The sequence below is a fragment of the Lygodium microphyllum genome, chromosome 14 (assembly GCF_053477565.2).
Source record: "Lygodium microphyllum isolate KBCC chromosome 14, Lygodium_microphyllum_v1.1.10, whole genome shotgun sequence".
In the NCBI taxonomy this organism is placed as follows: Eukaryota; Viridiplantae; Streptophyta; class Polypodiopsida; order Schizaeales; family Lygodiaceae; genus Lygodium; species Lygodium microphyllum.
In genome coordinates, this window is record NC_141148.1 from 74,541,443 (window position 1) to 74,564,847 (window position 23,405).

At 38.5% G+C, this 23,405-nt stretch overlaps 1 pseudogene; it reads left to right on the plus strand.

Moving 5' to 3' along the window:
• Positions 1–14,725: 14,725 nt before the first annotated feature.
• On the plus strand, positions 14,726–17,058 carry LOC148025731 (kinesin-like protein KIN-13A pseudogene; annotated as a pseudogene).
• The last annotated feature ends 6,347 nt before the right edge of the window (positions 17,059–23,405 follow it).

Here is a 23,405-nt window from a genome sequence, read left to right on the forward strand (position 1 = left end):
ACATTCGTGGACACCTAGGTTCATTACCCTGAATCTGACCGAAGTCGACTTTCCACCCAATAGGAATTTCACCTTACCAGTTTGCATGGTACAAGAGACCTCATGACCATTTGCTAATTCCACAAGGTAAGTGCATCTTTTGTGGCTATTCCTAATGTCTTTGCACAGACTGGTGAAATCAAGGAATGTGTACTGCCACAATCAATCAAGGCTTTGAAGCTTTTACCTTGATAATCCCATGGAGTTTGAATCACCGAGAATTGGCGATTCAGGCCTTTCTTGTGAAGGGCAGCATGAACCGTTGCCCTCTCAATGTCAGCTTCCATGGATGGATCTTCTTCATCACATAGCTCCTTGTTGGCAATACTGGAGGTTCTCCCTCTAGCCCTGACAGTGGCTCCTTGTCCATGGGTGGCTCCTTGGAATGGCCCTTGACGTTGTCCTCTGCTAAGCTTGGGACACTACCTTTTAAAGTGATCGGGCTCATTGCAATGGAAGCAACGGAGATTGCTGTCATTACCTTGTGTAGGAACGAAATTATTGACAGTGTTGGCCCTAGCTTTCTTCCTTTGTCCATGATTTTTGGCGATGCGCTCTCTTGGTCTGAGATCTAAGCATCCCCTTGTTCTAATCCTTGTAAGACCAAGTCCTGTTATTTCTTGCCTTGGTCTACACCTCCTATATTATGGGTGCAGCTTGAATGAGCACATCCTAAAGGTCTGTCGGGCGCATTGACTCCGAGCGGGTGTTTACGGGTGGGTTTAATCCGGCACAAAACTTTGACACCTGTTGTGTCATATCCATTTGTGGCACGTACTTTAAGAGAGAGACGAACTTTGAATAATATGCATCAAGGGATAGTCCAAGCTGCTTTAATTCATAGAATTCATTCATCTTCTGTCTGCGATAGGCAGATGGCAGGTATCTCTCTCGCACAGCTCTTTTAAGCTTCTCCCAAGTAACTGATCCTTCCGAGATCCCTTGATCTCTACACCATTGCTTCCACCAAAGTCTTGCTTCACCGATAAGCTTCAGTTTGGCGAGCATCGCTTGGTTAGCGGGTGCAGTACCTGCTGCTTGAAAGTAATCCTCCATGGATTCGATCCAGACTTCCACGTCAGTTTGGACGGTCCTTCCCTTACCATCGAATTCTAGTGGCTTGATTTGTTTGAGAAGAAACTTCTTCTCCTGAATTACGGCTATACTTGATGCAGGGTCGGACTAGGAATCTGCACTTGAGGTTGTGCCTGGGCAATAAGATTCTTTACATTAAAACTTGCTAAATATTTCTCACATTACATTAGCACATCCAGTTCATCTTTTAACCAAGTGACCTAATGACTTAACTCCTTTACCAACACTTACAGCCATGACAGATAGTGATAGAAGATCTTATTCATTCATGTGGGAATAGCCCTTTTGAGTACATTCATTTTGGGAAGGTAGAACGAGCTGATACATTAATTTAGGGAAAATAAGATTGTGTTACATTTGGCTACGGGGACTGAGTAATAATATGGAGTGGGGTCATGGATTTTTAGGAATCAATAGGTCATAGGAAGCTTGGGGTATCCCTTCTTTTGATACCCGTTTATCTCATAACGTCCCAACACCTTGATTTTGTCGGCAGGGATTATTCGAGTCACTTCCTCATACACATACTTGTTCTGCTTGACCTTTCGAGTGCTGACATGTAGGGTTGCGTTTGCGTGAGCCTTGACAAAGATGTACAACTTTACGATCTTTAAGTCCTCCATCCACTTGATTCTCTTCAAGTTGGTCTGAAGGTACGCAAGTCGATGGGCAACTATGTAATAAATTCCTGATTTACCTGTCCATCTCCGTTCCATGTACAAGGGTGAAGGATTGTAGATGCGGTCTAGGATATTGATCATACCTAGCCTCCATGGATAATCCGAAGCACGCATTGCAGTCATAAACATAACCTCGAACACCAAGAATTTGTTCCATGCTTCGCGACTCTGCAGGCCAGCATCCATAAGTAAGTAAGAAAATGTTCTTAACGGTAACATTTCTCTATTACCCCTCGTTAAGTTTCCTTGTAAATATTAGATTCCGCTGGTTTGCTCTGATACCAACTGTAACGTGTCCCCCTATCCACTTGCAGGACACATCTTAGTAGCCCATTGGGAAGAGAGTCTAGAAAGCGTCTCCCAAAACTCCCAAGGAATGTCACGGGGTTTGCGATCTAGGTCTTCCCGAGTCTGCCATGAAGCGGAAGCATTCCGGCCGTTTTCACTTAGGACCGACCTGAATCAAGGTTTTCCTAATGGTCAAGTTCCTAGAAAGTAACTAGCGTCGCAACTACTTGTGCAGAAACATCAGGATCGAAGCGGATTCATGCTGCACTTGGTTCAAGGAGAATGGAAAACAAGAGGGATGCGAAGCTTGACCTCTCTGCCCATAAGGCATAGTCCCATTCCGTTCCTCAAAAATAGCATAAATCAGGACTCTAGCCCTAATTATTCTAGGCCATTGTTACCTCGCTGTCAAATCCTTTGAGAAAAGTTCCTGGCCAACCGGGACCACCTTTCCGTAGGATGGACCTAGGATTACATCCACTGCACTTTCCTCGGGTTGGTTTAGTTATCTAATTACCTACCACATTTAGTTTGACAAGCAAAAACAACTTCCTTAATTAACCAATTTAATCACTGGTTCCTTCACGTAACTTAGGCATTGACATAGAAAAACAATGTCAAGCAAGTTTCTTTTCAATATTTGATCTTTATTTACCAGTCTTTGGAATACATCATATAATCCGCCCGAAGGCTATTCCAGCAATCCTCAAGGATCGTTATTCCAAGTTCCGCACGTTGACTAGTATGCGGGCCTTGAGATCCAATCTTGAGTCACGTCAGCCTCTTGTGCAGGATCAGGAGACAAGGGATTTACGGCCAGAGCCTCCCCTAGTACCCAAGCGTCCTCATTCTCCAAGTAGCACCCACAGAGAGATCTCTCACGGTGAGTTCGGTCCACTTACCTGGCGCGGCTAAGAACCCCCTTGGATAGGGTCAGGCAGGCAGTCGGAGGTAATTGATGTTGCCTCTCCCTCCAGGCTTTCAACCTGAAGCATTAGTTATTTTTTCAGCATTAGTTCCTTGAGCAAAGAAGTACAAACAGTGCTCCTAAGTGTACACACACAAGCACTCCAATGGCCGTTTATACGACCAACTACTAAGGTGTGAATCCTTCTCCTCGAATATATCCAGCATTCGATCCGAGATCAATCGCGACTTGGCAAGATCCCAAGGGTTTCGTAATCTAAGTTCCTTGATTGCCCTTCTTTCCTTGGGTTAGGGTTTACACCTTGTTAACCCAAATTGTCAATACCTTAGGTTTCCTTATATTAAGGTCAACAAATCCTCGGCAACCTCGTCGCCCTCACTTGATTGGTCAACTGCTTGCTCAGCAATTCATAATTACCCTAACTTGGCAAATCAGCCCCAATGAAGGGCGATGTAGCACGATGACTACTCATCCTCTAGAAAATTAGACTTGTACTTAGAACTCGCCAACCTTGTTCTAAGGAGTGGCAATACTATTTTGTGAATTAGGCACAAAACCAAGCGACGTTGCAACTTGTTGCACGAGATAGGTGTCAACACCTAACTTATGGGATTATTTCTCCCATCACAGGGTATTCCTTGGACAAGAATACCTTTGGTCAAGATGTAGGGTTTGGGAGTCCTCTTGACCCAATCCAACCCCTAACCCTACTAGGTCGATAACGCTTTGGCCCTAAGGTTCCTAATTTCATACGAAAGTCTAGTATTTGGTCAATTGATCCTTAGAGTGAAAACCCTAGATCACCCTTGCATGGGCATTTAGTTAACCCTAACATTCCGTGAATGTGGGTAGGACCTTTGAGATTGGAAATATTAGATCGGCATACCAAGTGAGATACTAGGTAGAATTTTAACGTAACTTAACCCTACCTAGCACCTTGAGGTGATCGTCATATACTAACTAATCATAACTTTATGATTCTCATGTCAGCTATTCAGTTATACGTGAATTACTTAGTTGATCTAACCAACCCACCATTTAGGATGATCTTTCCTTTTAAAGATGCAAGTACTTCCTTCTAAATTTACAAGTACTTTCCCCTAAAAGAAGTAAGTAACTGCAAGATAGGTGGGATGCATCATTCCATGCAAATATGCAATTTCGAGACCATAGACCTTTTCCTTTTATGCAGTTATAAGACTACGATGATCTTTCTTTGCCTTTCCCTAAACGGTATTAGTTGACATTCAAAACTACTTCTTATAAATCCCACGTATATGCATTGAATTCAAGGCGTTAGTCTTTTAATGAAAATGTATCCTTTCACAATTTCGAACTTTGATAAAAGAGCTTCTATGCATGGATGCATCATTCTTTTGTGACGAGATGCCAATGAATGCATGGTTGATTTAATCCTTCTCCCATCGCTTATCGCAACCTAAATTGTAACTAACATTGCATGCGAATTGCATAATATCAAGTTCATAAATATTTTCCTTTGGGAGATGCATAGTTTTGTCTTTTAACTTATGCATCATATGTTTAGAACTGCAGCTACCCTTGATCACGGAAGTGCAAGCAATTGCAAATACTTGACATGCAGCTAAATTTTGTAGTTCGAACGAGCAAACAAATTTCCCAATGGGTTTAAACTTTCCTACGAGGATTAAACATGCTTAGTGCATCCTTTTCATGCGGAATTAATTTTAGGAACCTGGGCATTAAGAATTGGGGCGTTGTCCACCCGCGTACTCGGGATGGAAGCTCCCGTGTGTGCTCCTCTCGCCTTTTGCTTTGGAGCCATTGGTGCAGTGGACTTGGACTCCGCGAACTCTCCTTGCCTTTTTTCCAATTTCCAAAACTGCCTACTAGGCTGATATTTCTTCCCCCATGCTGAAATTGGGCCTTACAAGACCGGTTTTTAAAAATCGGGGAAGGCACGTGTGAACAAGGCTTATGGAAGTCTTAATGGAAGCTTCCAAATTAGAAGCTTCCTACCTTCTGTTAGGTAGATGATGTGGAGAGAGAAAATGATTGGGAGGATGAAGATGACGATGAGGGAGATGAAGATGATGATGACGATGCTGATGATGATGTTGATAATGATGGGGAAGGTGGAGGCGGGAGCAGCTTGGTGATGATGGCAGGCTCGCAGGCAGCGTGGCAACGTGGCGGGTAGCATGATCTCCACGGCGGGCAGCAGCAATGCGGTCCAGCCCTCCTCCCCCTCTCAAGCTTACGAGGGGGGGTTCATATAGATCTAAGGTGGGGGGGGATAGCCACACAAGTGGCAATTTGCATGCTCCCCTCCCTCATGCTTCTCCAACACCTACTCATACTCCCTCTCCCTGCCATGCAACGACTGAAGGGGAGGGGTTAATAATTAAAAAATTTGCAAAAATTGTCCCTTTTTGTCCCTTGAAGGGGTGTTCCTGCATGGGCTTGCAGTTTTGAGCCACGGCTTCCTATACGCGATGCGGGGCTAGTGTTTGCTAATGCGCGAGGGTGCAGCACTTAGCCCAAGGTCTTTTTGTTGCGAGAGGTCACTTGAAATCGCTCTTGCGCGGGGTGTGCGGGGTCTAAGGTCATTAATATTTCGTGCGGAAATATTATAGACTAATCACCTCCAACTTCTTCTTCTCAACCCCTTGAAGAATAACTTGCTATCCTCCATGCCATTGAAATTTCATATGCAGTCTTTTTGAATCCATGGTATATCTGCCCCAATACTCTTCAGCCAATTACAACCAAGTATCACATCAATGTGGTCCATCTCCAAGGCAATAAGACTCATCGAAGTGGTACATAATGAAGATAAAGTGATAGGAACATTAAAATAAATCTGATTACTACTCTCATAAGCTTCATTTGCCACTTGAATCCATAGAGAGGAAGAAATTTCTTGAGTGCTCAACTTTAGCCCATCAAGAGACCTTGTGTTTATGAAGCTATGAGTACTTCTGGTGTCAATAAGAAAATGAGTAATTCTTCCATTGATGTAGCCTCTAAGGTGTAGGGTATTATTCCCTCTGGAACTATTCCATGCATCATAGGAAATAACGCATAGCTTCAAGGAATCTAGATCAGTCCATGGATCATCCATATAATATCCACCCAGATCGAATAGAAAACCATCCATGGGATCATAAAACTCCTCATGGATTTCCTCTTCATTTTCATGCATCTCTTCAAGAGTGGATGGGCTCTCAAGCTAAAATGCATTGCCTTCATTTGCTTCAACATCCGAATCTTCCTCAAAGATCATGCTTACCTTGATATTCTTGGCTTTCCATTTTGCCTTATGATCAGGAGCATACATGTCCTTGAGCTTGTCATTAGAAACATGTTTGCCTTGCACCAAAGGAGCTAAAGTTTTTCCACTAATTTCACTCCTTTTTCCATTTGATCTATTTTCAGTATTAAATCTAAAATTAGTGCCCTATTTTGAACCATAAATGGTAGGAAATGAAGGGATCTTGCTATATGTATTTGATTGCTTTCCTCATTGCTAAAAATTAGTCTTTGTTTACCCAAAATTAGCAGCTATCCTAGTGGACTAGTTTGGCTAAAAATGATCCCCTATTGTTCTTGGCTAAAATTCTTATACTTTTGACCATATCTTTCAACCAATTGTGTGGCTGCTTGTAAGGAGGAAGGTCTCATGGCTCCCACTTCCAAAGATAGAGAATATTCAAGCCCAAATATGTATTTATTCAGCTCGGCATTGTTGGATACCCCATCAACATACATAGAGAGGTTAAGGAATTGGTTAGAATAGTCTCTAATTGATAATCCTCTTTGTTCAAGAGCATACCACTTCTTTTCCAGCCTCTCTTTTTCAATAGGAGATACAAATACTTTGATCATTGCTCTCTTTAATGATTTCCATGTCAAGAACTCATGACCGATCCTTGACATGTACCGCCACCAAGTGTGTGCATATCCCTCTAAGTGTAAGGCTACAAATTTGACCTTAGCATTTTCCGGTTTAGGATACAAAGAGAAATGCATTGCAAGTTTGTCAAATCATTCTTTTAGTTACCATGGAAATCAACAAGAAAACTAATGAACTGAACTAAGAAAATAATAGGAAATAACATGAAATGCTTCAATCATGGCCATGCTATAGACAACTTCCATTATACCATAGCACAATGTAGCCATGGAAGCTGAAATCAAGATACAAGAAGCAACGCTTGGTACTTACGCCAAGATGGTGGTGGACAAGGGATCTCCTAAAATTAGTGTAGGTGTCAAAAAGATCCCTTTGTTAGTACTTCTTGCCCTTTTATAGTAAATCCTAGATCATCATGGCTATAGTAATTACATGGTTATTTTGGTAAAGGTAAGTGAACTAATGCGGCTAATTTGCTTCATTACGCAATGCTCCATTCTTCTTTGGCACTGTAAACTAGCAATTAGAATATGGAGTTGAAGAGGGCTCCAAAATCCTCATCTTGATCTTCTCATTCAAGAGATCTATCAACTTAGGCAAGGATACTCGAGGCATAGGAATCAGTTTAAGATTCCATGGAACATGTGAAACTATAAAGATGACCATAGGAGCTACAATAGTCAGATCAACACAACCATTTTAGCAAGCTGAAAAGAAAAATCCTTCCCATGCTTTGCTAACATCTACGTTAAAAAATCATTTTCTACTCTAGTAAGGGAAATCCATCACATCCAACCTTCAACTCTTTCAATGACTTTGTAGTGAACTTATGCCCCACACATTATGGGTCACGTAGACTTAGTTGTCTCATTCATCCCATCACTGTCAAGGGGTAAAGGCAAAGTCACATGCTTAATCTTTTTTTCAACTCTTTTATACTTTGTTTCCACAAATGCTTCAACCCACTTTTGCAACCCTTTACATTCCTATTCAAAAAAATCATTTATGACATCAAACATATCCAAAGTACATACATGAATGACATGATTTTCAACCTTGTTTTTAGCATTAATGATTGCTATAATTTTAACTAATGTATCAATAAAGTTTAGCCCTAAAAACAACTTCAAAATGCAATCATCTGTAGCCAAAATACCATGTGTCCTAAGCTCTTTTTCAACATCATGTATATATCCCTATTGAGTCCTACTTATGACTTCAATACTCTTGAATCTCCTTGCACACTTTGTTGTCCATTCCTAAAAACCAATAACGAAGATAGTTTCCCCTTTCTTGTAGGCAAAAACATCCTCCAAGGATCACTAATATAGCCTCTATTTATAATAATGCCATCTAAAAACCCTTGAATTCTCTAGCATTAGATGGAACATGATAATCCCTGAGTGTATCCCTATTATGGGGATGATTAACACACATTGTTAAGAATTGAATTGCTCTTCCACCATCTGTACTTATCACGCGAGCATATGACAAACTGTTATCAATCACTTTAGTCTCCATTCTTGTTGACACAATGAATGGTTGCGCCTAGATAAGATAACTACAAGAATATTGCGCAAAGAAGTATTGATAATTACAAACATCTTCAGTAGTCATTAGAACATTTGGGCATGCAACATAGAGATCCCTAGATGAGTAACTTGCAGCCCACATATATAAACACTAGCTAGGATCTACATCCACTGGCCAACAATTCAGACCCATGGTCTAGTAATGCAATACATGGCATTCCTTGCTCTCCTGCCTTCATAGCAATTTCCATTGTAGCTCTCACCTAGTGGTGCCAAAATAGTGGGCTCTTAGGAATGAAGCAAGCTTCTTCTTCCTCATAACATTGATGTTGCATAGCTCCTCTTTGTATAGTGCTATTCAACATGACATTTTCACCCATAAGATCACTCTTACCACACTAAATCAACCCATTTTCAACTTCATCTTACTTCATAACAACAATAGATGAAGCAATAGATTCCAACAGAATCCCTTGTGAACCAGTGTCTTCTTCAACCTACAATAATGCTTGAGTAGGCTCTCCCACAAGTTACCTTTTTCTCTTGATAATATTGATTATTTCATCATAGAATTCACACTTAGCAATGCCAAAAACCTTGCCAACTCAACCCTGCTTCTTCCAAGAATGTGTTAAGCACTTTCTTAATATCAATAGTAGTCTCTATATTAGACTACAACTTATAGCCAAGTTGTTTTCCTCCCTTTTTCCCTTCTTGCATGTTCTCATGCAATGCATCTTCCATTATATGTTTCAGAAAGAGATTTTCAACGGCCTTTTGCTGCTCCATGTTGTTCTCTATCATGCGCTTTGAAGGACACATTGCCTCTTCTCCTTTCCTCTACAATGGCATTCATATTATGCACCTTAGCCAAATATGCATAAGCTATAAATGAATCTACCAAAGCATCTTGTCCAATCATATCCCATATGCTCTGAGGAACATCTCCCAATTCAACCTTTGATATCTTTCCCTTCTCTACACATTCTAAAGCATGAAACCATAATCTAGATTATGCATCAGTCTTATATGCATTAATAGAACCATAATATTTTGTAGCTTGTAACCTGTATGTGGTAACATCTATGGTTGCAACTACATTCCTTTACTGCCAATTTTTCCAACAACTTTTGCATACCCCCTTTGCCAAAGGTTGGCTCAAGAGGCAATCTTGTTTCACTTGCATAAATTTTACTGTCTTTCCAAAACACTAACTTTTTGGCCTCTGCATAATGGTAAGTCGTGCAAGCACACTTTTCATATTGTAGACTATCACACCATATATATCTTTGCTTAAACCCTTCTTTGATAGGTCTTAGGGCTACTACCCATCTCTTCTCTTTCAATTCTCCATCTAATTTTACAACCTTCAAGTGAATGTTTGTAAAATTCAAGTGAAGGTCACCCAATCCTTTCAGTATCTCATCCAAAGAATCTCCTTTTAGAGACAAAACCAATAGGTATAATGGGTTTGTCAACCATAGAAACAAATGGCTTTCTTGAAAATTTAGGTGCTCTCATAGAAACTACAAGCATAGGCCTTGTTTCCAACCTCAATTTCATCCTTTCTTGCTTCACAATCATATTTACAGCATCTATGACATGTACCCAATTAGTTTTTAACCTTGTTTCTAAGGCCTCATCTTCCAAACAATTAGTTAATTTCTCCTACAACATATGATCTGCACCTTTCACAAACAGCTCAACTTTCTGATTTTCCAATGACTTAGGTATAATGGGTTTGTCAACCATAGAAACAAATGGCTTTCTTGAAAATTTAGGTGCTCTCATAGAAACTACAAGCATAGGCCTTGTTTCCAACCTCAATTTCATCCTTTCTTGCTTCACAATCATATTTACAGCATCTATGACATGTACCCAATTAGTTTTTAACCTTGTTTCTAAGGCCTCATCTTCCAAACAATTAGTTAATTTCTCCTACAACATATGATCTGCACCTTTCACAAACAGCTCAACTTTCTGATTTTCCAATGACTTAGGTATAATGGGTTTGTCAACCATAGAAACAAATGGCTTTCTTGAAAATTTAGGTGCTTTCATAGAAACTACAAGCATAGGCCTTGTTTCCAACCTCAATTTCATCCTTTCTTGCTTCACAATCATATTTACAGCATCTGTGACAGATACCCAATTAGTTTTTAACCTTGTTTCTAAGGCCTCATCTTCCAAACAATTAGTTAATTTCTCCTACAACATATGATCTGCACCTTTCACAAACAGCTCAACTTTCTGATTTTCCAATGACTACTAGTCATCCACATCAAACCGTGCATATCGGCTTTCAAAATTCACATAGCAAGGCTATTAGAATTTGGAAGACCTTTGTTGGGTCTTTCTACCCAATCTCCAAAAGTCTTACATGTGACCAATATTGTGTCTTCAAGGAAAACACTTCTCCATGAGAGTCTTCTTAAAGGTAACCCATCAATCTGCATCTCTTCTATAAAATTAAGCCAATCTTTTTTGTAGTGTCATAGGGAAAGATGGGGGTTCCATGCATATTGAGGAACCCCATAAAAATGCATCTTGCTTGCATACACCCATATATATGCCGATACACTCTACCCATTAAACTATTTCATATTATGTTCCACTACCTGTAAAGCATTTATAGTTGCAAAATCAAGCTTCTCCTAATCTTGCCTTCTTTGTAATTATTTTGTTACTATTGTTATGATTGTAACAACAATACCACGTGCTACAATACATCACCTAAACCTAAACCTGATGAATCTCCCATGGCTACACTTCTTCCGTCAACCTTCACGTTAGGCTCACCAATGTCATAGCATGTAAGGATGAAGATCTACTATAGAGGCTATAAGATAGAAGGGAGTAGGGAGATTGAGAGACAAAACAAGATGAAAGAAAGAGAATTTAGAATTTGAAATATCTAATGGAGATAAATAGATGTAAAATCATTCAAGTTCATTTCGTATGGCTCAATGGAGTGAAGGAAGCCCCTTGGAGCTTCAAAATTTCATTTCTAGCATGCCATCCTGTTTTTTATTGTTATGCATAGCCTAAAACAATCCACATGAAGATCATAAATCTATCAAAACTCCTCTTTGATTATAAAGAAAGGATCTTTTGATATTTGGGACCAAGACCCAAGTGAGAGATTGCATCAAAGACCTTGTCAAACATGAAAACCTTGAAGAACTACTTATTGCCTTATTTCTCACTCCTTTGATGTTCCCCAACTGTTCCCTTTGTAGTAAGTGATGGATATCATCACAATCAAAAATAGTCCACATGTAGCTCTCAATCCTCACAAAACACTCCTTTGATGTTCCCCAATTGTTCCCTTTGTAGTAAGTGATGGATATCATCACATGGGCATACTATCATCCATTATAATTTGTCATTATCAAAGCATGTATATTTCAATGTCATTGGCACTAAGGGTGATACTTATGCATCATGGAAAAAGATTTGTGATCTTTATGACAAGCAAAGTCATAAAGGTAGATTTGTGGATTTTTTTGCACAATGTGTGAGGGATTTAATCAAATTGTCAACAATAAGTGAAAATCTTGCGTGCACAACTTTGATGGTTGGAAGTTTAGATTGAGCAATTTTCTTATGGTGGCTAAAGATTATTGGGACTACATTATTTAAGGAGATAATGTTGAGTCTCTAGGGTTATTGGAGAAAAATACCACCCCTGAGCAGGCCTATGCATTTAGGGAATGGAACCAGGGTGCAGGAAAAGTTATGTATTAGATTTCCATTAGTGTTTTAGACAATATGATTGGGCATATACAAGATATAGATAGTTTTGCAAAAGTGTGGAATAATGTGGTCAAACTCTTTGATACAAATACCAAAGCTAAAAAGTTGCATTTAAAGTTTAATTTAAATAGTGTCAAGCATGGCAATTTTTCTATTAATGGCTATGCATTGAAGATTAAGAGCATTGTTGAAGCTTTTGGATATATTAAAGTGCAGTTTGATGATGATGATATAGTGGCTACATATGTGGATGGCTTAGGTGAGGAGTACAAGTAATTTCAAACCTCCATCAACATAAGGGACACCATCCTTGATTTTGTAGATCTAATAACTATGTCGATATTAGAAGATAAAATTTTAGATCTTGCTAGATCTTCCTCACAAAGGAAGAATAGATTAGAATATGTGCTCTACTCTAACCTAAGTAGAGGTAGAGATCATGGTGGTAGAGGCCACATGGTGGCCATTATGGAAAAAATCAAGGGCAATCTCATGACTCCATGGGTAGTCACATATAAGGTATAGAGGCCAGTCTCAAGGTAGGGGTAGCCACAAAGGTTGTGACAAATAGAATACAAGTTATGATAACAAAGAATGCTATAATTGTGGTTAAAAAGGTCAAATATCATGTGACTATTCATGAAAGAGAAGAGGTGGAAATAAACAAAAATCAGAGAAGACATCATAATAATTATACATCAACTAGTAATCAGGTTGATAATGAGAAGTTGTTTGTTATGTAGCACATGATGAATGCAGTAAATGTAGATGCACTAGTAGTAATGAGTAATGATGTATAATATGCCAAATCAGGTGCCTCTAACCATATGAGGTCTCATGGAGAATGATTTAGAGAAATGAAAAATCTTAAAATGCCAGGTTTGTTGAAATAGCTGACAATACAACACATTCTATTGCTCATATTGGGAGTGTCCCGTTGTCTATGTAGGATGGAAAAGTTAACTATTTGGTTGATGTGCTACATGTGCCTAACAACATAGAGAACTTGGTTTCTATTGGTAAATGCTTGAGAAAATATTACAAGTAAATTTCAATCAAAATGGTTTATTTGAAGAAGAATTTAGAAATGGATGTAAATTGGTTGCAAAAGGCAAGCATGTGGAAAGGATGTTTATATTAGATGCAAATGTGTCCAAGCTAAAGTCTACTATGTCTGCATAAGGTGCAACAATTGTCATTGATATTGATATTTGGCATAAATGTACTTGTCATATAAATGTGCAATGGTTTAAAAAAATGCACTCACATGAAATTGTGTGACGGGCTTGCCTAGGTTCAAAGTTGTTGATATGCAAAATGCATATGAAGCATGAGAATTTGAAAAATCATACAAGGTATGCATTCCCTCATGATAAACATGCAAGCAATCATTTACTTGATGTTGTACATTAAGATGTATGGGTCCTATACATACTATATTAATGGTTGGATATAAGTATTATTTAATCATTATTGATGATCATACAAGGAAAATATAGGTGTACTTTATGAAGGAGAAAACTGAGGTGTTCTCTCACTTCCAAGTTTTTAAAAATTTAGTTGAGAAACAAACATGTGTGTAGTTTAAGTACTTGAGGTTAGATGGAGGGGGAGATCGATCCAATGAATTCAACAATTTTTTGAAACAACATGGAATTTAGAGGCAGTTTACATGTAGGTATGTCCCACAATAGAATGGCTTTATTGAAAGAAAGAAAATGTACATAACAGAAATCACACGAGTCCTGATAGTTGAAAAGAACATGCCTTATTATTATTGGACTGAAGCTATTTGTATATTTTTGTATATTATGAACAAGACTCCCATTGCTATTGTAAGAGATTGGGGATAGATGGGTAGAACATGGGTTAGCATGGGAATACCCAGTTATACTAACGGGGTATATAAGGTGTTGAGAGACCCAATTAGGGCATCAATTTATCAATAATCAAGTATCTTTTACCCTTCCTTCTAGCTTTCATGGCTTCCCTTCTCTTTCTCTCTTTTTCTATCTTTCTCTCTCTTCTGTTAGTCTTTCTCTCTCTTCTTCTCTCATCTTCTTCCCATTTCCCTCTCCTTTCTCTGCAGTCTCTTCCTTCTCTCCTTCTCTCTCTTAGGTATCCTTCTTTATAATTGGTATCAGAGCACCGGTCTTTGATCCTCCTTTTCTCTCTCCTCCTCTAGTTTTAGTTTCTTTTTAGATCAGGAACCTTAGTTACTCGGGTGCACAGGTACATCATTGAAAGACCATAGGAATTAGGGAGTACTAGAGATGGCAGCCTTCTTGGAGTTTGCACAAAATCTTTGGATGTATTTAGAAGCAAACCACCAAACTGAGCAAGTCATTTTTCATTCTTGACCTTCTCTTTACTGGGCTCTTTACCTTTACCATTGAGTACAAAAGGTTTCCCTTTACTAGAAGGTGCAACAGGCAATGTGCCTTATTACGAGAACCTCCATGGCAGCCATTTCTCCGCTGGGCTATAGAATGGAGATACCACTAATGCCATCATGTCGAGATGGTTACAATCTACTCGCTTGCAGCATTTGGCATCTCCCACCGCATCCCCTGCATTGGATCCTCACCTCCTCCCAAACTTGCTGATACAAGATTATGCAAGGCACAGTGTGCATGGCTTGGAAGACAAACAGAAGTTGTACAGGTTTATAAAGTTCATGAGCAATGGAGGGAACATTCTACTGAATTGTTCACTTCACCTCCTCAGGGTTTCAAAAAACAAAATGTAGTTGATGGCTTATCATCACTTGAACTGCATGGGGAGAATAGCACAGGGATATTGGACCTGCACTCCATCGATGACATAGAGCTCCTATCTGAGGATGTTGTTCATGAACCTTTTGAGGCTTCTCCATTTGCTACCATTTCAGAGAAAGGCTATGCAAATGAAGTACTGTGGTCCACCAGCAGACCACCAATTAGCAAGCTAAGAAATAATGGTGAAAGTAGTCCTATGAGAGCGGCCATCTTGGAGAAGGACATTACTGTGGTCCACCAGTAGACCACCAATCAGCAAGCTAAGAAATAATGGTGAAAGTAGTCCTATGAGAGCGGCCATCTTGGAGAAGGACATTACTGGCAGCACAAAAAAACTTGCAAGGATCAAAGTTGTGGTGTGAAAACAACCACTCAACAAAAAAGAGATAGCTCGGAAAGAAGAGGACATTGTGACAATTGATGGGAGTGGATGTTCACTTACTGCTCATGAGTCCAAGTTGAAGGTGGACCTTACAGCCTATGTAGAAAAACATGATTTTATGTTTGATGATGTGTTGGATGATCAAGTTTTTAATGATGAGGTCTATCGAGTAACTATGGAGCCAATTATTCCAACCATATTCCAACGTACAAAGGCAACATGCTTTGCTTATGGGCAGACATGCAGTGGGAAGACTTTCACCATGTAGCCTCTACCTCTAAGGGCTTGCCAAGACATCCTGGATTTAATGCATCACCCAACTTACAAGCATCAGGGACTGCAATTATGGCTTAGTTTTTTTGAGATCTATGGAGGGGAGTTGTATGATCTTTTAAATGAAAGAAGGAAGCTTTGCATGAGGGAAGATGGTTGCCAGCAAGTTTGTATTATGGGCTTAAAGGAATTCCCTGTCTCAGATGTTGATCTTGTAAAAGATTATATTGAAAGAGGTAATGCATCAAGGAGTACAGGATCAACTGGTGCCAATGAAGAGTCTTCAAGATCACATGCTATTTTGTAGTTGGTGATAAAACAGCATTCCAACAAGAAGGAAGAAAGGGGAGGAAAGCTAGTTTGAAAGTTCTCTTTTATTGACTTGGCTAGTAGTGACGTGGGGCTGATACAACTGATAATGATCGCCAAACAAGGATTGAGGGTGCTGAAATTAACAAGAGTTTACTTGCTCTTAACAAGTGCATTCGGGCACTGGACCATGAGCAAGGTCATATTCCTTTCAGGGGAAGTAATTTGACAGAATTTTTACGTGATTCTTTTGTTGGTGACTCTCGAATTGTCATGATCTCATGCGTTTCTCCAAATAGTGGCTCTAATGATTAGCACACTCTTAACACACTTAGATATGCAAACAGGTGAAGGGTTTATCCAAGAATAGAAATTCAAGAGGGATCCTAGCCCAAATACAGTTGTGAAAAGTCAAAGGGAGCTAGAAACCAGTTCTTCTCCATTGCTATCACCTGAAAATTCTGATCAGATCATGGATAGCAGAGTTGCTGAGACTAGTAAGAGGCCTATTGATCAAGCAAACTGGCAAGGAGATTTTGATGGTTGGTCTGCAGTACAATCTACCCGGGGTCCTATAACTAGGGAAGACAATAGAACATCATCATCCTCTAATTATAAAGATCAATTCATTTTGAGGGATGGCATGTCTAACAGCTTCAATTACCAATGTGATTCTTTGAGTGACAGAGTTGACCAAGAGAGAGTTTCTCCACCTATGGATGCAAAACTGTAAGGGATGAAAAGACAAAAAAAAATCATGCATGGATTTTGGCTGATGAAAGCAGAATTGAAAAAAATGGTGCAGTAGTAAGACAAGCTTCAAACAAGGAGGATAGTGTTCAAAACATTTCCAAATTTAGGTCCAGGGATACTTCAGACATACTGGTTTCTCAAAATGGATATGACGGTCATATAACTACTATACTTGAGGAAGAAGAGGAATTAATTGCTGCCCATAGGCTGGAAGTGGAGGACTTGATGGAGAAAATGTACCAACAAAGAGACAATAGCATATGCAAAAACAAATCAGGCTTGGCTCATAGTTCTAGTTCCTTTTCTCACTCTTGGCATCCCCAAATGAATGAATTGAATGCTGCTCTATAGCTACAAGAAGCTCTCTGAGCTGTGAGCCACAACCAATTGATTGAGCAACACAGTCAGTTTATGTCTAAGTTGGACCGAGTTATCTCAACCATCTCAGTCACAAACATGCAAACCATGGCAATCAATGACAAACTTGCAACCCTTATGACTCAAGTTGCTTGGATGGCTACAATTAAAAGGACGAATTAGCATGATTATGAGTAGCAGCATGGGCATTCTCATGGACATTATGGGTACCTTGACCACTGGCACAGTTTGGATGTGCAATTTTGAGCAGCAACATGCATTTGATGACTATGCATGTTCTTATGAGCTACATTCTAGTCACATACATGGACAACCATCTGGACAGCCTTATGAATATGGGCAACATCATGCAAATGTATACGAGTATGTACATGGGGAGCAACATCATCATCAACAACAGAGTGATCGATATCATCAGCCACTTGATCATTACTATGAGCATCATGTGCATCCTTATGAGCAACACGATGCTTCTCACAAACGATGCCATGATGAGAGCATCTCATTGTAGCTTCATGAATAGGTGCCTCATTATCCCAGGGCCCTCAACTTTGAATGCCTAGTAGTAGCCATGCATGTGGGACTCATGGACATGAAATGCCTAGGGGTTGATGCAGTGAATGCTGTCGTGATTGCAACCTCATCTACTCCAGTTCTACTTGGCATAGTAGTTTCCAATGAGTTTATGGACAAGTCAATGCATGCTACCATATGGGTCAGTAAGGATCTTGTGCCACCATCAGTGCTTGAAGATGACACCATGAATTACTTCTATGATACAGCGGATGCATTGGATCACAATTATCCTTTTGACCTTGGTGATAGTATGGTGACCCATGCTTGTATGGACGACCCTCGGATGACCCTTATGCTCTTGATGCTTATCATATGGGTTATCCATTTAATCTTGGGGAAGGAATGGGTTCAAAAAATCCATACCTCGGTCAGCATTTCACCAATGCAGCCCTCCCCCTACTTCAAGGGTGCAATTTTGACTGAGGATTAGCTAACTTTTCCCTAGTCTGCATTGTAGACAACTTGCAGACAACACACTATTCTAGAACAATTTTTACCATACATTAATGTCAATCAAGTGTCGCCTATATGGGCTGAAAGTACACTTCATGAGCTTCATTTTGACATGTCTCACAATCGGGGCTACCATAGGAAGTTATGATCAGTTTTCTCCAGCAGGACAGCATGTAGTCCATTGTTTGTCAACCTCTAATTGTCACGAATTGGTGGCCAAACTCATATGCTATCAGCTTACACATGTTGTATGCATCATACACACATTTGTATGCTCCAATTCCACATGAGGTTGTACTTCCCTATACCGATAATCTCCTTTGTAATGCTGAACAGAGTAGTACTCTGCGACCCCCCTTCCCTTCTTGTGAGCCACATCAAAAAGTCATCTTTTTTGTTTTTGAGGGTAAAAACCTTTGGGTTCGGGATTGAATGTAAGAGAGTGGGGATAGACGGGTAGGACACGAGTTAGCATGGGAATACCCAGTTATACTGATGGGGTATATAAGGTGTTGAGAGATCCAATTAGGGCATCAATTTATCAATAATCAAGTCTCTTTTACCCTTCCTTCCAGCTTTCATGGCTTCCCTTCTCTTTCTCTCTCTTTTCTTGTCTTTCTCTCTCTTTTGCTAGTCTTTCTCTCTCATCTTCTTCCCCTTTCCCTCTCCTCTTTGCAGTCTCTTCCTTCTCTCCTTCTGTCTCTTAGGTCTCCTTCTTTACAGCTATAGTACATGATTTAACATCATAGAAGAAGTTTAATGGCAAGCAACCATATTTATCACATGTTAAAGTATTTGGATTGCATATATACATGTTCTTGATGAGCTAAGAAAGAAGTTGGATCTGAAAGCTAAAAAGTGTGTGCTTGTGGGCTATTTCCTAAAGAAAAAGGGTTACATGTATTATAATCTAGCTACATGCATGAGCAGAGATATTGTGTTTGATGAGATGAGTAGTTGGTATGTTGCTGAAAAATAGATTATTGTATATGATGCAAAAGAAAATGTATTTGTAGAAAATACAAGTCCACAACCATAGACATTGAGTGGGCCAAAAGAGTCCCCTTCTAGTAAGTCAATTTAAAGACCATGGAGTTGGCAAGTTATGTATGAATAGCAGTCCTACAAGTGTACAAATGTATCACACAAGGAAAAACAAAAGGTGGTTGTATCACTTGGTGTACCAAATGTTTCTACAGGCTACTCACATATAGATGATGTGCCTGATGGCTCAGATTAGAGTATGGATGAGAGTTTTGATATTTTCTTGTTGTTTATATTCCTAGTGTAGGGAAAACCAAGGTTGATACAAAAGGTTCACAAAGTGCTCCACAAGTGCAAAGGTCAATGAGAGTAAGGTATCCCATAAATAGGTTGACATATGATGGTTATATAGCTTACCATTATGCATATATAACATAGGTTATAAAATCAATTGCATCCACTTATTGTGAGGAAGCTATTGGTCATGCATATTGAGAGAAATCCATGGATAAAGAAATGGTTGCATTGGATGTAAATCAAAAGAGATTTGGTGCCATTACCTGAGAAAAAGCAAGTTGTAGGTTGCAAGTGGGTTTACAAAGTGAAATGTAATGCAGATAGTAGTGTGAGTAGGTATAAGGAAAGATTGGTTGTTGCCAAAGGTTATGCACATACTTATGGGATTGATTATGAGGAGACATTTGCTCTAGTGGCAAAGATGGCAATTATAAGAGCTATCATTGTAATGGCTAAAGCAAAAGGTTGGATTTTGCATCAAATGGATGTATAGAGTGCATTCTTGCATGGTGACTTGCAAGAAGAAGTGTACATGGAGTAGCCATAGGTTTGTGAGAGCATGGTTCAATCTGATTATGTGTGTACACTATGTAGAGCATTGTATGGGGGGTTGAAACATACACTAAGAGCATGGCACAACAACATAGCACAATATCTTGTCTTTATTGGTTTCCATGTTGAAAATGGAGATCACTTGCTTTATAGCCATCAGAGTGATAGGGCCATTATTGTGATTACCTTATATGTGGATGATTTGATCAAGTAGGGGTGATAATGTATGAGAGGTGAAGTATGTGAAGAGTCTTGACATGAAATATTTAGGAGAGTTGAAGTACATTCTTGGAATTAAAGCACTACAAACATTTAAGGGGATATGGCTCTCACATAGAGGTAGTATATCTTATATATGTTGACAAAGTATGATACAACTGATTGTTAGCTAATCTCAATGCCATTGGATTAGAATGTAAAATGTTGAACCCTGATTTCTAGAGTTATCCTTGCCAAGATTTCCATGAAAACCTAAGAATCTTCTAGCCTTCACCCCATAAATAGATGGCTTTTTGGGGATACAATTTCCATCCTTGGACTTTTAAAGATATGGTTCAATAACAATATTATCTCCATGAAAACAAATCATAAATAAAACTTGCGCGATATCTCTTCTAGCATCTTGTCTAGTTGATAAGGGTTTTAACTTCCAAGAAAACTCTATGTAAAGATGAATTTTAATTATTCTATAGAGTGCATGAAGTGTATATATATAGCATTGGCCAAAGCAATATCTAAAATTGACTTCAATTGTAGGTCTTTAATATGCCTAGAGCAGGCTCTATTCTAGTTGCTTGAGCTTAGAGGTGTAGCTAGGGATATGCAATATAGATAGGGACATCTAGAGTTTGCTCCTTTAGACACATTGTACATATAATATGTGCCATTTGACCTTCTAGTTCCCAAATCCCACGACAAATAACTTTTCTTCTGATTGTTGGCTCTTAATCATGTATTGAAGTCTAATAGAAAACCCAATATAATATATCAAAATCCTTTATATCTACTTCAAAAGTTTGTAACCACTAGATATTGTGTCCAAGTTTAATACTAAATGACATTGAATGATTGCAATGGCTTGATGAAAGTGCTTTATTCATCAAAGTAATGGAGACCCTTTCTAATTTTGTACACTTTAAAATCTCACATTCATCAAGTTTAATCACAAACTTGGCTACTCCTTCTGCCTCTTCTAAAGACAAATCTTACATTATAAGCTGAGTTGCTGCCTTCTCCACTAGACATATGTCTAATTTATTCATTCAAGATAGAACCCCTCACCCCATCATATGAGAGATTGGGGTTATTGCTAAGTGAAACCACCAAGGTCTCCCAAGAGTCGGGCAGTGTCATGATAAAAAATAATCACCCTCAACTTATCATCAAAGTCCAAATTTGCATCTTTGAGTTGATTTAGAATCCTTACAAATGCACTCAAGTGCTTAGCTATAGGCTTTGACTCATCTAATCGCATATACACCAAGTTGCACATTAAATGCACTTGATTAACAGGTGTGGTGATCTCATAAGTAGTTTTCAGCTTCTCCCATATTGCATAACCTATATCTAAACCCTTAATGTCTGTCAAAATGTCATCAGTGACACCCATCTTTGTGTAAGCCACAACCTTTTTATTTACTCTAGCCCAATCTGCATCAAACATTAGTGCAGGTTTATCTTCCTGCAAAGCATCCTCACAATCCTTTAAGAACAAAATGCCCTGCATACGGTCTTTCCAAAGGTCAAAGCCATGACCATCAAACCGTTTGATCTCCATCAAAATCTTGATGTCTGAACTGGAAGAAGTTGCAGCCATTTTATCACGAACACAAGAGTAAATGCACTAATCTACAGGAGCACAAGCTGAACTAGCAAAATACACTGTTAATCAAACATTGTAGGGTAGGTAGATAAAGGAAAATATTATTAAATTTATTATGAAATCCCTCTCTCTTATTGCCCTTGAAGTTGGCCTTGATATGGAAAGACTCACCCAAAAATTCTATCACCTTGCCATTGACTCTTTGTCTAATAGTATTCACCACAAATGGTCTTGAAAATAAACAATTTTATATCTGGCTCTATTTCATATTTGATTATATTAGCTAGAAAATTTTTGTATGCATCCCAACTAATATCAATACTATTCAAATATTTTGCATTAGCTCAAAATCCAAAGAGTGATGCTTAATTAAAAAATCCAAGAACTGTCTCTTTACTTTTTTGAACTTCTTCTCATGAATATCCTTTGATATTGATGAGGACAAGAGATGATAATAAAACTGAGATGCCTTTAAAAAATCTCTCTTACTTACATTTGGTTGAAGAAAAAAAACTAAATAAGCTCAATATCAAAGCTCAGATACATTAGAAGAAAAGTTATTTTCAATATTTATTCATTCTTTGTTATGATTTTATGTGTTTCTCTAATGAATGATTCTTTTGTTGATAATTCTATAGTTTTTGCAACAACTCATCTCCATGTTTTGTTAACAGGTGATTCTCCAATTAATAACATCCTTCTCTGTAATAAGATTAAATATATAGCCCAAAAATCCATTATAAGTATCATCAATAAACCCCATTAGTGAATAGCTATTATAAAAAGGATTACTATTTTTTATAGGATCTTTGGGATATAACCTTCCACCCAAGCAAAGATCAAGATTTTTTTCTCTTCAATAAACCCCATTAGTGAATAGCTATTATAAAAAGGAGTACTATTTTTAATAGTATCTTTGGGGTATAACCTTCCATCCAAGCAAAGATCAAGATTTTTTTCTCTTCAAATAAAAACACATGTTTCATGGACTCTAAAACAATGGTTTGTTTTGTTCTTTTCCTAATTGGTTCATACTCATGTTCTAGCTCAACACGAAGATGATAAAGAGCTCTTTTACCTATGTTACAAGGATCATTGGATGATTGTCCATAGCTAAATATGTGATTTGCAACTTTGAATAAGAATACTGTGTGAACTCAAAAAAGTCAAAGAATGAGTATGTAACTAATAAGACAAAGAAGAAGAAAAAAAGAGAATCAGAATGGAGGTAATGAAATGTCAAAAAATTTCAAGTTGAATATTTAGTTTCACTTCTATCAAGACAAGGTAGGATCTTCATTAAATCAATCATTATTACATTTACAATGGCCTACATTTCTAAGTTTGATGCAAGCTATGAGAATATTATAATAATGACCTCTTAACAATTTTAGATATGTTTATTTATCAAAATATAAACAAAAAAAATTAAAATAATTTTTATTTCCTAAAGTATTTTCTCTCTCTAGGATCTCTTACAAGGTATTTTTGAGACCTTAAATTTCCCCTAATGTTTGCCTTTAAGTGGGACATTGTTGGGGTTAAAGGCCATGTGTGGCTAGCCACCTAAATTTATTGTATAGAAACCCATACACCTATACACTACAAGTGGAAAATGTCCATCATTGTCAATTTA